The sequence below is a fragment of the Ornithorhynchus anatinus genome, chromosome 5 (assembly GCF_004115215.2).
Source record: "Ornithorhynchus anatinus isolate Pmale09 chromosome 5, mOrnAna1.pri.v4, whole genome shotgun sequence".
In the NCBI taxonomy this organism is placed as follows: Eukaryota; Metazoa; Chordata; class Mammalia; order Monotremata; family Ornithorhynchidae; genus Ornithorhynchus; species Ornithorhynchus anatinus.
The window spans coordinates 32,508,126-32,524,633 of NC_041732.1; the positions used below are offsets into that span (position 1 = coordinate 32,508,126).

At 49.1% G+C, this 16,508-nt stretch overlaps 1 protein-coding gene and 1 non-coding gene across 4 annotated transcripts in view; one reads left to right on the forward strand and one right to left on the reverse strand.

Moving 5' to 3' along the window:
• Window positions 1-16,508, forward strand: part of PEBP4 (phosphatidylethanolamine binding protein 4) — a 232,221-nt gene that overhangs the window by 59,290 nt on the left and 156,423 nt on the right. The gene's annotated exons all lie outside the window — the stretch shown is intronic.
• On the reverse strand, window positions 11,558-11,695 carry LOC114812335. The gene has a single exon (XR_003759991.1). It is a non-coding gene; the product is annotated as a small nucleolar RNA SNORA7 (small nucleolar RNA).

Genomic DNA, 16,508 nt, shown 5'->3' on the forward strand with positions numbered 1-16,508 from the left:
GCAATTCCATCACTAGAGATCCCTGAGGTCAGCAATCCTGGTGGGTGCTTGCAAAGGCGGGAGGAAACTGTGAACCCCCTCCCCACCCAAAGCTTTCTAGTGTGCCCCTCTGACTCTTTAGACTGCCAAAACTCCAATCTCCTGCAGTCTGTTCAGCTCTTCTTCCTGCCCCAGCCTGGGTTGTTTTGGGTTTGTTTTTTTTTTGTTTTTTTAGTGGTATTTGTTAAGCGCTACCTATGTGCCAGGCACTGTTCTAAGCACTAGGGATAGATACAAGATAATCAGGTTGCACCCATTCCCGGTCCCACATGGGGCTCACTACCTGAATCCCCATTTTACAGGTAAGGTAACTGAGGCACAGAGAAGTTAAGTGACTTGCCTAAGGTCATACAGCAGGCAAATAGCAGAGCTGGGATTAGAACCCAGGTCCTTCTGACTCCCAGGTCCATGCTCTATCCCCTAAGCCATGCTGTTTCTCAGAGGGTTGGATGACTATTTCCAGAGGAACCTGCACCCCACCCCTGAAGCAGCTATACAGGAGTAGTGAAGAAATCAGATTCTGAAAAATGAAGTTATAAGTCTCCATTTGATGTAAAAAAAAAGTTCAAGGCGTTTTGTGCCATCATTCCCTCATTGCTGCTATTTGGGGCACAGCCATATCTTGGCCTAGCAAGGAATCAGACAATCAGTGGTATTTATTTATTGAGCACTTACTGGGTGCAGACCACTGTTCTAGATGCTTGGAAGAGATGTGGCCAGTATCTCTGGCTTCGTGTTCCCTTAACCCCTGCCTACCACACAGATGACCTCAAGCAAATCCAATCAATCAATCAGTGGTATTAATTGAGCACCTACTGTGTACAGAGCACTGTATTAAGCACTTGGGAGAGAACCACACGACAGAGTAATAATAATAATGTTGGTATTTGTTAAGCATTTACTCTGTGCAGAGCACCGTTCTAAGCGCTGGGGTAGACACAGGGGAATCAGGTCGTCCCACGTGGGGCTCACAGTCTTAATCCCGATTTTACAGATGAGGTAACTGAGGCACAGAGAAGTTAAGGGTCGTAGGTGACCTGCCCACAGTTACACAGCTGACAAGTGGCCGAGCCGGGATTCGAACCCGTGACCTCCGACTCCAAAGCCCGTGCTCTTTCCGCTGAGCCACGCAGCTTCTCTGTGAGTACAACTCATTCCCTGCCCATAAGGAGCTTACCAGTCCTGAGGGGGGAGACAGACAATAAAACGAATTATGAATAATAATAATGTTGGTATTTGTTAAGCGCTTACTATGTGCCGAGCACTGTTCTAAGCGCTGGGGTAAACAAAGGGGAATCAGGTTGTCCCACGTGGGGCTCACGGTCTTAATCCCCATTTTACAGATGAGGTAACTGAGGCACCGAGAAGTTAAGTCGCTTGCCCAGAGTCACCCAGCTGACAAGTGGCCGAGCCGGGATTCGAACCCGTGACCTCTGACTCCAAAGCCCGTGCTCTTATATTAGTGCGGTGAGGCCGGGTCTGGGGCGAATATCAATTGCTTAAAGGAAGCAGATCCAAGTTCATAGAAAATGAGGGTTCAGCAGGGGAAGGCCTCTTGGAGGAGGTGAGATTTTAGTAAGGTTCTGAAGGTGGGGAGAGTGATTGTCCGCCAGACATGAAGGAAGAGGGAGTTCCAGGCCAGAGGGGGGAATGTGGGTAAGGAGTAAGCAGTGAGAGAGCTGAGAGTGAGGTACGATGAGTAAGTTGGCATTGGAGGAGCAGAGTGTGCGGGCTGGGTCGTACCATCGAGACTGCAAGCTGTTCTGTACTGTAAATTTGTGGTGGGCAGGGAACGTGGCTACCAACTCTGTATCGTAGTCTCCCAGACACTGAATTCAGTGCTCAGTAAATACTACTGATTGATAGTAGGAAATTAGTGAGGTGAGGTAGGCGAGGGAGAGCTGGTTGTTTGAAAGCCGTCGGTAAGGGATTTCTGTAAGACGCGGAGGTGGATGGGCAACCGCTAGAGTTTCTTGAGCGGAGAGATGCGAACTGAATGTACTTTAGAAAAATAATCTGGGTAGCAGAGTGAAGTAAGGACCGGTGTGGGAGGAAACAGGGAGGTCACTGAAGAGTCTGCAGTAATCAAAGTGGGATAGATAAGTGCTTGGAGCAGCATCACAGTTTGGGGAGGGAAGGGTGGATATTAGTGGTGTTGTGAAGGTAGAAGCGACAGGGTTTGGTAACTGATTGAATATGTGAGTTGAATAAGAGAGATGAGTTGAGGATAAATGCTGAGGTTATGGGCTTGAAAAATGGGGATAGTGGTGATGGGAAAGATGTGGGGAGGATAGTGTGGGTAGAGAGATGCCACTTGTCTGCTGTGTGACCTTGGGCAAGTCACTTCACGGCTCTGTGCCTCAGTTTCCTCATCTGTTAAATGGGGATGAAATCCTAGTCCCTCCTACCTAAATTGTGAGCCTTATGTGGGGCAGGGGCTGTGTCCACCTGATTATCTCGTACCTAACTCCAGCACTTAGTACAAATGCCATAATTCTTCTTGACCGTAAGCTCTTTGTGGGCGGGGAATGTGTCTGTTTATCGTCATATTGTATTCTCCCCAGCGCTTAGTATAGTGCTCTGCACACGGTAAGTGCTCAAAAAATACGACTGATCAAATGAATGAAGGAATGAACGAATAAATCCAAGTAGAGGTGTCCCGAAGTCAGCCGGAAATGTGAAACTGCTTGAAAGGAGAGAGGTCGGGGCTGGAGGGGTAGATTTGGGAATCATTCCTGTAAAGATGGTAGCTGAAGCCATGGGAGCGAATGAGTTCTCCGAGGAAGGAGATGTAATTTCCAAGGGCTCTGAAGATGGGGAGAGATACAGTATGGCCAATATGAAGGGGGAAGGAGTTTCAGGCAGGATAGACGGCCTGAAGGCTAGAGATTGGAGGTGGGAGAGGTGAGGGTGAGACAGAACGAGTAGTCTAGCTTGAGAGGAATGAGTGTGAGCTGATATGTAGTGGGAGAAGAGAGTGGGTAAGTAGTAGGGAGAGAGCCAAATGATTGCCTTAATAATAAGTCATTCATTCAGTAGTATTTACTGAGCACTTTCTATGTGCAGAGCACTGTACTAAGCGCTTGGAATGTACAAATCGGTAACAGAGACAGTCCCTGCCCTTTGATGGGCTTACAGTCTAATCGGGGGAGACGGGCAGACAAAACAATAGCAATAAATAGAATCAAGATAAATAGAATCAATAATAATAATGTTGGTATTTGTTAAGCACTTACTATGTGCAGAGCACTGTTCTAAGCGCTGGGGTAGATACAGGGTCATCAGGTTGTCCCCCGTGAGGCTCACAGTCTTAATCCCCATTTTACAGATGAGGTAACCGAGGCACAGAGAAGTTAAGTGACTTGCCCACAGTCACACAGCTGACGAGTGGCAGAGTTGGGATTCGAACCCAGGCCCTCTGACTCCCAAGCCCGGGCTCTTTCCACTGAGCCACGCTGCTTCTCATAAGGCCAGTGGCCAAGGGGTTTCTGATTATTGTGGAGAGGAAAGGGTAACCACTGATGGATTTTCGGATTGTGAAGAATGAGAGAAGCAGCGTGGCTCAGTGGAAAGAGCACGGGATTGGGAGTCAGAGGTCATGGGTTCGAATCCCGGCTCTGCCTCTTGTCAGCTGTGTGACTGTGGGCGAGTCACTTCACTTCTCTGTCCCTCAGTCGCCTCATCTGTAAAATGGGGATTAAAAGTGTGAGCCCCATGTGGGACAACCTAATTACCCTGTATACCCCAGCACTTAGAACAGAGCTCTGCACATAGTAAGTGCTTAATAAATACCAACATTATTATATAGGAAAATAATCGGGACAGCAAAGTGAAATATGAACTGGAGAAGGGAGACACTGGAGGCAGGAAGATCAGCAAGGAGGCTGATGCAGCTTTTAAGTTGGCACCAACCAAGTAATCAGTGGCATTTCTTGAGTACTTACTGTGAACGGTACACTCTACTAAGTGTTTGGTAGAGCACAATAATAATCATAATAATGTTGGTATTTAAGCGCTTACTATGTGCAGAGCACTGTTCTAAGCGCTGGGGTAGATACAGGGTCATCAGGTTGTCCCCCGTGAGGCTCACAGTTAATCCCCATTTGACAGATGAGGTAACTGAGGCACAGAGAAGTTAAGTAACTTGCCCACAGTCACCCAGCTGACAAGTGGCAGAGCCGGAATTCGAACCCATGACCCCTGACTCCCAAGCCGGGGCTCTTTCCACTGAGCCACGCTACAACAGAATGTGTAGACACAGTTCTCTGCAGCCTAGATGAAGAGGGATGACAGTGATTGGATCAGAGTAGTGGCAGGTTGGATGTGGTCTATTGGAATGAGCCCAGGCCTGGGAGTCAGAAGAACTGGGTTCTAATCTTGGCTCTGCCACTTGTCTGCTGTGTGACTTTGGGCATGTCACTTAACTTTACAGTGCTTCAGTTTCCTCGTCTGTAAAATGAGGATTAAATCCTACTCCCTCCCACCTAGACTGTGAGCCCCATGCGGAACAGGGACTGTGTCCGTCGTGATAACCTTGTATTTATCCCAGTGCTTAGAACAGAGCTTGGCACATAGTAAGTGCTTAACAAATAAAAGAAGCAACGTGACCTCGTGGAAAGAGCGTGGGCCTGGAAACTGGAGGACCTGGGTTCTAATCCTAGCTCTGCTAATTGCTTGCTGTGTGACCTTGGGCAAGTCACTTTACTACTCTGAGCCTCAGTGTCTCCAACTGCAAAATAATAATGATGGTATTTGTTAAGTGCCTATTATGTGCAAAGCACTGTTCTAAGCGCTCGGGGAGATACAAGGTGATCAGGTCGTCCCACGTGGGGCTCACAGTTTTAATGCCCATTTTACAGATGAGGGAATTGAGGCCCAGAGAAGTTAAGTGGCCTGCCCAAAGTCACACAGCTGACAATGGCGGAGCCGGAATTAGAACCCTTGACCTCTGACTCCCAACCCCGGGCTCTTTCCACTGAGCCTTCGGTTCCTGTTCTCCCTCCTACTTGGACTGTGAACCCCATGTGGGACGGGAACTATGTCCAACCTAATTAACCTGTACCTACCCCGGTGCTTAGAACTATGCCCAACACATAGTAAGCCCTCAACAAATACCATAAAAATATGATGATAATAATATAATGAGGACAGAGCAGTTCCTGGAAATGTTGTGGGGCGAAGTCCTTCGTATTTACTGAGCACTTAATCTGGGCAGGACACTGTACTAAGCGCTTGGGAGAGTACAACACAACAATATAAGAAACACACAGTGAGCTTACAGTTCTCTCAAAGGATTTAAGTAAGAGAATGAATATAGGGGTTGAAAGAGGAGGAGGATTCGTGGACACTGCCAAGGAGGCGGGCTTCAGAGATGGGAAGAATGCTGGTGGGAAAGTTAGTTAGAGCAGAGGATTTAGGAAGGAAGATGGTGAGTTCAGTTGTAAACATTTGGAGCTTGAGGTGCTGGCAAGACAGCCGTATAGAGACACCTCATAGAGAGAGGTAATAACAATACTAATGTTGGTATTTGTCATTATTACCTCTCTCTATGAGGTGTCTCTATACGGCTGTCTTGCCAGCACCTCAAGCTCCAAATATTTACAACTGAACTCATCATCTTCCAGGTAATGAGAGATTAGAATGGAGGAGATCTGTCCGCGCTTGCAAGGATGAGAATTGGAAGACATCCCCATCGAGGTGGTAGTTATAGTTACATGCCTCCGACCCCTTCCTCACGCTGTTCCTCCGGCCTGGAACTTTCTCTCCTCAAAATCTATCAGGGCTCCGCCTTCCTAAGGTCCCTCCTCCTCCAGAAAGTCATCCCCGATTGTATCAATCAACTCTGGCATTCATGTGTTTACCCCCATCCTCACCATTCACGTACCCATGTCTATTCAAGTGTTCACTGTTCTTCGTCATTATCATTATTGTGGTATTTAAGAGCTCACTATGTGCCAAACACTGTACTAACTGAGGTTGAAGCAAGAAAATCAGGTCCCTCAGTGAAGCCCATATTCTTATTAGGAGGGAGGCAGAGCCGGTAGCTGGCATTAGAACCCAGGTCCTTCGACTCCCAGGCCCAGGCTCGTCCCAGTAGGCCAGGCAGCTTCTAGAGGGGAGATGTGCGGCAGTGTGAGAAGCAGCGTGGCTTAGTGGAAAGAGTCCGGACTTGGGAGTCAGAGGTCATGGGTTCTAATCCTGTTCCGCCACTTTTGTGCTGTTGAGTGACTTGCCCAAGGTCTCAATTCTCCGTGCCTCAGTGAGCTCATCTGTAAAAATGGGGATTAAAAAATGTGAGCCCCACGGGGGCCAACCTGATTACCCTGTATCTACCCCAGCACTTAGAACAGTGCTCAGCACGTAGTAAGCGCTTAACAAATACCATAATTATTATTATTATGTGTGCTAAGCAAAGATTCGAGAATATAATCATGATAATTGATAAAACGTATTTGTTAAGTACTTTCATTCATTCATTCAGTAGTATTTATTGAGCGCTTACTATGTGCAGACCACTGTACTAAGCGCTTGGAATGAACAAGTCGGCAACAGATAGAGACGGTCCCTGCCGTTTGACGGGCTCACGGTCTAATCGGGGGAGACGGACAGACGAGAACAACGGCGATAAATAGAGTCGAGGGGAAGAACATCTCGTAAAAACAATGGCAACTAAATAGAATCGAGGCGATGTACATTTCATTAACAAAATAAATAGGGTAATGGTACATTTGTGTCAAACACTGTAACGAGTGCTGGGGAAAGTATAAGAGAATTAGAATACTCAGACACTCAGTCTGTGGACGAGCCAGGTAGCAGCATGGTGGAGGGACTAAAGGGGAAGAGGCTGGACCCACTAGGAGGCTGATCCGATAGTCCAATCGGGATGTGACAAGTACTTGATCCAGGGTGCATGGGTAGAGAGGAAAAGGGGGACCCATGAGCTGATTTTGAGGAAAAATGGGTAGATTTAGCAGTAAATCGGATGTGAGAACAGACTGTAAACTCCTCTGGGGCAGGGATCATGTCTCCCAACTCTAATAATAATGTCGGTATTCGTTATGCGCTCACTATGTGCCGAGCACTGTTCTAAGCGCTGGGGTAGACACAGGGGAATCAGGTTGGGGCTCTCAGTCTTAATCCCTATTTTACAGATGAGGTCACTGAGGCACCGAGAAGTGAAGTGACTTGCCCACAGTCACAGAGCTGACAAGTGGCCGAGCCGGGATTCGAACCCATGACCTCTGACTCCAAAGCCCGGGCTCTTTCCATTGAGCCACACTGCTTCTCAACTCTGTTGTTCTGTACTCTCCCAAGTGCTTAATACAGTGCTCCACATACAGTAAGAGCTCAGTAAATACCTTAGTTGACTGAGTGACAGTTTGGAGTGGAAGACTATACCTCCACTCCAATAACCACAACGGTAACAGCCCGCTGAATCTCAACAACCCTTCAGCTGCCTCTTGCTTTTTTTTAATGTCCTCTGTCAGCACTTGTGTATATCCACTGAACAGAAGCAGTGTAGCCTAGTGGATGGAGCACGGGGCTGGGAGTCAGAAGGACCTGGGTTCTAATCCCAGCTCCACCACTTGTCTGCAGTGTGACCTTGGGCAAATCGCTTCACTTCTCTGTGCCTCAATTACCTCATCTGTAAAATAGGGATTAAGACTGTGAGCCCCATGTGGAACATGGACTGCGTCCAACGTGATTAGCTTGTATCAGCCCTAACGCTCAGTACAGGGCTTGGCACACAGTAAGTGCTTAATAAAAATCATTTTTTAAAAAAAAGCTATAGGCTTGTGTGTCACAGGAAGGATGATGTCAGCAGAGATGAGGAAATTGGGAGGGAGGGAAGGCTTAGGAAGAAAGGGGAGCAGTTCAATTTTGGACATATCGAGTTTGAAGGGTGGATGGGACATCCAAACGGAGATGTCCTAATCCCAACTCTGCCACTTGTCTGCTGGGTGACCTTGGGTAAGTCACTTCTCTATGTCTGTTACCTCATCTGTAAAATGGGGAGGGAGAATGTGAGCTGCATGTTGGACAGGAACTATGTCCAGCTCGATTAGCTTGTATCCACCCCGGCGCTTAGTACGGTGCCAGGCACACAGTAAGTGCTTAACAAATTACATTATTATTACTATGTCCTGCAGGGAAGAGGAGATTCTGGATTGGATAGAGGTCTTAGCTTCCTCTCCCAGAGGCCTTTCCAGCTCAGGGAAGGCCCGAAATAGGGGGAGGGAAGTATGGGGAGGGTTCAGCCTTTAGAACTTCTTTCTTAAAGTCACACTGAACAGCTGAAAAATATTCACCCCTGAAAAAAAAAATCAAATAAATACCACATTATCATTTCAATGTCTCTTTACATAAATACCAAAGAATCAGAAAAACTGGCGCTTCATGTTTCTCCCAGAGTCTGAGAAACGGTATCTCTCAGTTATCGGATTTTATTTCTTCCTGGCATTACATTTTATACATATTTATTCATGCAGAACAGAAGCGCAGCGTTATTGAGGCTGCCATGGGAGCCACAGGAAAAGCTGTTATACATAAGAATGCACCACATTTACATTGTCGCCACTTTGCAACAATTGAACTATATGCAACCGGGTTGCGTGTGGTTTTTCTTTTTTTTTTTTTAAATAAGAAAAAAACTCCGGTTTGCATTTAATTTGTGGATTTTTTTTTTCCTTTCTCACTCATGAATTTTCATAAGCCATAGAATTGTGGAAAGGACCAGAGGTCTTTAAGATCTGGGTGCTGGGAGGGCAGGATTGGTGAGGAGCGTGTTGAGATCCAGAACAAGTTTAGAACTATTTCTTTTTTAACAGATGCAGTTAACTGAACTGCAAAACATTCATCTTCTGATTTAATAACTCATTCTCCCTACATGGAGATGGGGTATTATAGTCCTGGATATTGCTTTTTGGGCTTTTGAGTGTCAATGATGAATCCCCATCTTCTAATAAAATACATTTTCATAGTAATTGAAATAATAATTTTCTACCTCTACTTTGTTCAGAGTACTAAAAAAAAAAATGTTTCACTTCTTCCCTCCCCCCCAATCCGGATCTTATTTTATTTTAATTGAAATCCCCTAGGCAGGATTCAGCAGGTCTCTTGGACCCCTGTTTTCCCCCCAGTCCTTGGGGTTTAGACTGATGTGACTTCCAATCCACATTTCCAGGTCAGTCCTCTGTCACTGCTTCCTGTGGACACTTGAAGCCCAACTTGGGGCCCAGATGTCTGCCCAACAGCTAGGGATCTGAAGCAGATAAGGCTGGCATTCTGAGCTCTAATTTGCCCTTCCCCTCCCCCTAAAGGTATCCAATCGAAAAGTAAAAAGCTGGTTCCTGAACCACCTGGACCCTCCAGCCTTCGCTCCCTTCATCCTTTCTTATGGTTACCAGAGAAGCAGCGTAGCCAACCAAGATAAAGTAATAACAGCTAAGGCAAGGCGCCCCCTCCCATGGGGCCTCCCACTCTTCCCCTAGACTCGGTCTCCCATTCCTTCTAGACTGTAAACTCTTTATGGGCAGGGAATGTGTCTGTTTTTTGTTATATTGTGCTCTCCCAAGCTCCTAGTACAGTGCTCTGCACATAGTAAGCGCTCTATAACTATGACCAACTGATTGTTCCCAGCCTCCTGCTCCCCCATAGAAAGTTACCGAGTCTAAAACCTGGGACGAGCCCATCCAATCCATCAGTCAGTGGGGTTTATTGAGCACTTACTCTGTACAGGTTTCTCCTCTTTGACCTCCTCGAATCCCCAGCCCAGTGAGACAGAATTGGGATTTGGGCCTGAAATTAGGCAAGATGAGGGTTGATGAAGGGATTTAAAGAGACAGGAGTGGATCACTAAACCCTAGTAATACTAAGGGAATTGCAAGGTTCTTGGAATGCTCTGGTTTGCCCGGGCCTTACTGGGCCTCTAGATGCATCCCAGTCAATGAGTATGCACTGTACTAAGCACTTGGGAGAGTAGTTGGGACCTGAACCCCCGTGGGTTCCTTACCTGTAGGCAGTCACCTCTGGAGGCCTATACAGAGCTCTCAGTGCCAGGTGACTGAGATTCTCGTAATTCCTTCTTGCCCATTCCTAACTTCTGGCCGTGCCTTAGCCAGTGTTGGTTGCCCTTCACACCAGCCACTGGGCTGCACCAACACCTTGCTACCCTGGTCCTGGAGAGCTACTTCTGAGACTCCAGGAATGCGCCACTTCCTAGGAGGTCATGATGGTCATTTCAGAGACACTGGGGAGACTGAGAATGCTGCAAGACAGGGTACAAAAGTGATGTAAAAGTGTTCTTGGGAGTGATGATCGTCTGCTCTGCCTAATGACTTGTTAAACCAGAGAAGCAGCTAACCTTCCTCAAACCATAAAGCCAGGAATTCAACAAAATCCATTCGGTGCTTAACTGGAAAAAGTGGGTGCAGCAGTAGGCCAAATTATCATGATTTACTAAGAAGAGAGTGGTGACCAACCCAGCAAGTCAGTATAAAAATATCTGCACTTAAATTTGTTCTCTGGGAAAATATGATTTAATTTTCAAAATCCATCAGTGTCTGAATTTTCTTGCATGCAGTCCATTTGTCGGCTACTGGGGGCCGTTTTGAGTAGAAGCACTTAGAGGACAGACAGAGATCATCCATTTTGCTTGCTTTGTTCGAAGTCCAGCCCAACTCCACATGCTAAAGCCATCAGAAGGTGCCACCCTTGCCCTCCCACTTCCTTCAGGTAATAATAATGTTGGTATTCGTTAAGCGCTTACTATGTGCAGAGCACCGCTCTAAGCGCCGGGGTAGATACAGGGTAATCAGGTTGTCCCACATGAGGCTCACAGTCTTAATCCCCATTTTACAGATGAGGGAACTGAGGCACAGACAAGTTAAGTGACTTGCCCACAGTCACACAGCTGACAAGTGGCAGAGCTGGGATTCGAACCCGTGACCTCTGACTCCCAAGCCTGTGCTCTTTCCACTGAGCCACGCTGCAAGTCCGTCCTGGTATCCTTCCTCCCACAGTTTCTTCTTGACATCCAAGCCACCTGAACAAGAGGCTTTCTTCTGTGGGGGATCAGGAGTCTGTTTCTTCTTTTCCACTTACTTCACCTCGATATCTTCTAGTAGTACTCCTCTAGGTATTAGATGCCAGTAGGGAGAAAGATTCTTTGACCCAGGGGCAATCATTTCTTCCTGACCTCAGGATGCCAGCTTGAATGTGAACATATACATATATATATATATATATATATATATATATATGTACACACACACCCCACCATCACCTCCAACCCCCCCTTCTCTTATGCTGTCGGGTCATCTCCGACCCATGGCAACACCACGGACACATCTCTCCCAGAACTTGCACCTGCACTCTTTCTGGTAATGTATCCATAGTGTTGTCGTTGTAAAAAAAAAATACAGAAATCATTTACCATCGCCTCCTTCTAAGCAGTAATCTTGAGTCTCCACCCTCGACTCTCTCCCATGCCGCTGCTGCCTAGCACAGGGGAATTTTGACTTATAGCAGATTGCCTTCCACTTGCTAGCCACTGCCCAAGCTAGGAATGGAATGGGTTTGCCTCTGCTTGATTCTCCCTCCCGTAGTCGAGACTGGTAGAGTCCTGGAAACTCTCCAGGTGCGACCCTGAGAGAAGATATATATATATATATATATGTGCATGGGTGTGGGTGTGTGTATAGACGGAGTTAATATATCTGTATATGTATATGTATATAATATTAAAGTATTCCCGAGTTGTCTCATCCGAGTTGTCTGCAAGAGGGTGAGAAGGGGAAACCAGTTTTTTTTTTAAATTCTTATTAAGCAGTCAAATAGACGCCTCCAGTCTCTGCGTACAGGTATTTTTATCGGATCTGTAAATCTCCATCTGTGTGCCTTCCCATTCATACCTCCGCGGCTCAGTAAACAAAGGGAATGCAGCCCGGGAGCGACCGCCCGCCCTCCGGCGTCATCGGAAAAGCTCCGAGCTGGGACGCGGGACCTTGGCCCAGTCACTGCCGTCAATCAGTAACCTTGGCTAATGGCTCTCCCTCGCTCTCCTGGTTCACTCTCCAATCCAGCCGGCTCAGGGCCGTGCCTTGGTGGGGGAGAGTTAGGGTGGGAAGGAGGGGGAGAGATTTGGGGGGGGAGGCGGGAGATGGGTGAACATCCCCGGCCCCAGAACCTAAATGCAGAACCCGGCCGTGCCCCCGCCCGCCTCTGAATCTGGTGAATCGCCCAAGCGAGAGACACGTTTTCATATTTAAGCATCTCTGAGTTGTCTCTCGTTCGAGTGGCAGATGGCGAACTTCATTCAGTGACGTGAGCGAAGGCCCCTCTATTTCCAGCCTGGAACTCGGAATCTGCCGCGAAGCTGCTACTATTAACTCCGTGCACCGAATCCTGCGGCTCTGTGGGTGGTTGGGTAGATGGGGGTATTTCAGGGGGTGCCGGGGCAGAAGAGGGAACCGGCTTGCCCGGTGGAGGGTGAGCTCCGCCATCCAAGCCGTCCTCGGTTTGAAAATCTAGTGCTTTAATAACCGAAGCAGACGTTAGGGCCGGAGCTCCAAAGAGACCGCCGAGAGAAGGGCAGAATGGCACAAACGGGGGTTATTGATTGAATACCTTTTCAGGCCCAGATCTGCATTGGGAGAGTAAAACTGAGTTATGAAACCGGGGCCGGATTAATGAAAATGTGGCCAACCGGAGGCGATTTCCAGGCCGCACCGCGGCCCCTTCTGACCCAAATATGAGAAAGGAGCCTGGTGCCTCGAGCCCAACCTTTCCCATCGCTGGGCGGAGGGCGAGCAGAGATTTACAAGACAATAAAAACCAACAAGACTGTCCCCTCGCCTCTCTCCGCCCTCCTGCCCAAGGGTCGCTGGTCGTCACCACCAGGGTAAGGTTGATAGGACGTGAAATTCTTTTCCATGGGCCATTCCCGAATAACACTAATAACAACGGTGGTATTTATTAAGCAATTACTAGAGTTCAAGCTCTGTACTAAACTCTGGCGTAGATATGAAGTAAGCGGATCAGTCCCTGTTCCACATGGGGCTCTAAATCTAAGGGGGAGGCAGAATAATAATAGTGATAATTGTAATCGTAATAATTGGGGTATTTGGTCTGCTCTCGTTATTTGCCTAGCATTGTACGAACCGCTGGGGAAGATACAAAATAATCAGGACAGAGACCGTCTAAATCAGGAGGGAGGACGGGTATTGAATTCCCATTTTACAGATGAGGAATCTGAGGCACAAAGAAATGTAATGATTTGCCCAAGGTCAAGCACTAGGCAAGTGGCGAAGCGGGAATAGAACCCAGGTCTCCTGACTGATTCCCAGGCCTGCACTCTTTCCAACTAGACCATTTCTGAGAAAACTAGTTAGAGATCTAGGCATTCCTGCGTAGGACCGGTGGAGAACTAAGAACTGGATTTAAAACCGGGTTGAGGCCTCCGACGTTTCCCTCCGGCCCATTCTGGGAGGGAGAAGTGGTCCCGCGGCTCCTCCCGAGGCAGTGGAGATAGCCCTGCCTCTGCCCACTGGCCAATGGGCCGGTGACCGGTGACCACACACTATCTCAGTCTATCCCAGAAAAACAGGGGCCTCTCGGCCCCCTTTGTAAATCTGTGCCCTTCCCTTCTCGGCCTCCCTTCTGCACTGACCCGGCACTTGGATTTGGACCCTTTATTCACCCCTTCGTCAGCCCCAAAACACCTATGTACGTATCTGTAATTCGTTTGTATTTATGTCTCTCTCCCCCTCTAGACCGTGAGCTCGTTGGGGACAGGAAATTAGCAAGTCTCCCAGTAGCACTGTACTCTCCCAAGGGCTTAGTACCGTGTTAAGAATAATAATTACGGTATTCGTTACGCACTTACTCTGTGCCAGGTGCCGTACTGAGTCCTGGTTTGGATACAAGCAAACTGGGCTGGACCCAGTTCCTGTCCCCCGTGGGGCTCACGGTCTCAATCCCCATTTTCCAGATGAAGTAACTGAGGCCCAGAGAAGTGAAGCGACTAGCCCAAGGCCACACAGCAGTCACACAGTAAGCGCTCAGTAAATGCAGTTGATGGATCAGTATTGATCGAGTCCCTCCTGAGCCAACCGGCCCACGTCGGTGGCGCCTTTCCAGGAGATCCGGGAGCGGGGCGTTCCAAGCCCGGGCAAGCGCTTACCATGTGCCAAGCTCTGGGGTAGATACAAGGTAATCAGGTTGTCCCACGTGGGGCTCAGTCTTAATCCCCATTTTCCAGATGAGGTAACTGAGGCACAGAGGAGTAAGTGGCTTGCCCAAGGTCACACAGGGAGCCGCAGCAGGAGCCTTCCCCCTCCATCTCCGGCCCCCTCCTCATTCCCACAGCTCCTGGGCGGCCCCTTCCCCCGCCTCTCTCCGGATGGGAAACCCGGTGCCCTTTTTTTCCCTTGGATTCTCCTGGGAAAAGAGAAAGAGGGAAATCGTGCCTTTCTCTTCCTCCTACTGTTGGGCACAAACCTGTTTCCTGAAAAAAGAAGGGGAGGGAGGGGCGAGACGGGGGAGGACAAGAGCCATCTCTGTGCAGCGAGGTGGAGGGAATTCCCTGCCACCCAGGCTACGGTGTCTAGGGCGTGGGCGGCCCCTTCCCCTTATTTCGCTTTTCCTTGGGGGCTCTTCCCTCCCGGTACAGCTGCGGATAAGGGCACGCTCTCCGGGAGGAAAGAGAGCAGAGCGAGAGGTGCGAACCTCCTCTTTCCTGGGTTTGGGGGAGCAGAGCCGGGGGTGCTGGGAGGGTGTCCCCCCAACCCCTGCCATCCCCTCCCCGATTGTCCAAACGCAACCCCTCCTTCAGGCCCTGGGTCTACACTCGGGGCAGCGGGCAAGTGCAGGGATGATGGGCAAATGAGAAGCAGCATGGCTCAGTGGAAAGAGATAGGGTTTGGGAGTCAGAGGACGTGGGTTCTAATCCCCGCTCCTCCACTTGTCTGCTGGGTGACTTCGGGCAAGCCACTTCACTTCTCTGGGCCTCAGTTACCTCATTTGGAAAATGGGGATTAAGACTGTGAGCCCCACGTGGGACAACCTGATTAACTTGCAGCTACCCCAGTGCGTAGAACAGGGCTTGACACATAGTGAGTGCTTAATAATAATAAATCCTCCACCCACAGAGCAGCCGGGGTTCCGGCCGAGGGGGAGCCATGGCTAGTGGCCCTCAGCTTCCTTGGCACAGCTAGAGGTTCCCACCTCCCTGGGCACGTAGCCAGTGACCCGCCCAGCTCCCCAGGCATAGTAGTCATTTGGCTAGTTGACCCAGTTCCCAGGACCCCAGTTTCCCAAGCCTGGCCAGCGGCTCCCAGCTCCCCGGGCTCGAGGCCTCAGTTGGTGACCTTGCCCTATCCCTAACTCCTGCCCGGGGCTCACAGATTAGCCCCCCTCGGCTGGCAGCCCCGTGATCTGTGGCCGCCACCTCTGCCTCGGACCTGCCGCCAATTCCACCGCATCAGGAGTGAGCATCCTGGAATAGGAAGGGAGGAAGGGAAGAAGGGAGGAAGAAGGATCCTCCGGACATCCAGGACCTGCCCCCTCCCTCCCAGGACCTCTTTCCTGGGGACAACGGACTCCACTAAAACCAGACAGAGGAATTTCTGGATAAATGCCCCTCCCTTCGAGTGCCACCCCACCCCCTGCCACAGTGCCCTGAACTTATTCAGGTGGGTGCTGAACAAGAGAGGTTTGGCTTAGTGATTGGAAATGCAGCTAGGCCAAGGTGTGCCCACTGTGATTTTTTTGACATAGGTGGTCCTCTATAAATTACCCCCAGTTGCACCACTATGTGCAGGAGCACGTGTGCAAGGCAGCAGGGAATTCAAGGTCTTTTGGCCTTGAGCAGCCCTTCCCTCTGCAGACACAACCCGGCTCCTTTAGCAGTTGGCGGCAGTGAGAAGAGGGGACTCGGCTCATCAGCGTGATGTCACGGAAAGAGCCCGGGCCTGCGAGTCAGAGGACCTGCCCTGCTGTGTGTCCTTGGGCAAGTCTGTGCCTCAGTTTCCTCATTTGTAAAATGAGGATTAATTACCTGTTTATCATCACCGGCGGAATATATTGAGCACTTACTGTGCACAGAGCACCTTATTAAGTACATGGCAGAGTACAACAGAGTCGGTAGATACATTCCCTGCCCACAGCAAGCTTACGTTCTCCGTCTTACTTAGACTGTGAGCCCCATGAGGGATAGGGACTGTATCCCATCTGATGACTTCTATCTATCCCAGTTCTCAGTAAAGTGCTTGGCACATAGTAAGTGCTTAACGAATACCATTATCAAGAGCAGCAGGACCCAAACCCCCAGCTGACCGGCCAGCAGTGGCGAAAAAGAGGAGAGGGCATTGGCCCTATGTGAGCCTAGCTGGCAGGCTTTTTAACCTTTGATCTCTGGCTACCTCAGTTTCCCGCTCCATAAGACTCTCTCCTGAGCTCCCTGTAAAAAC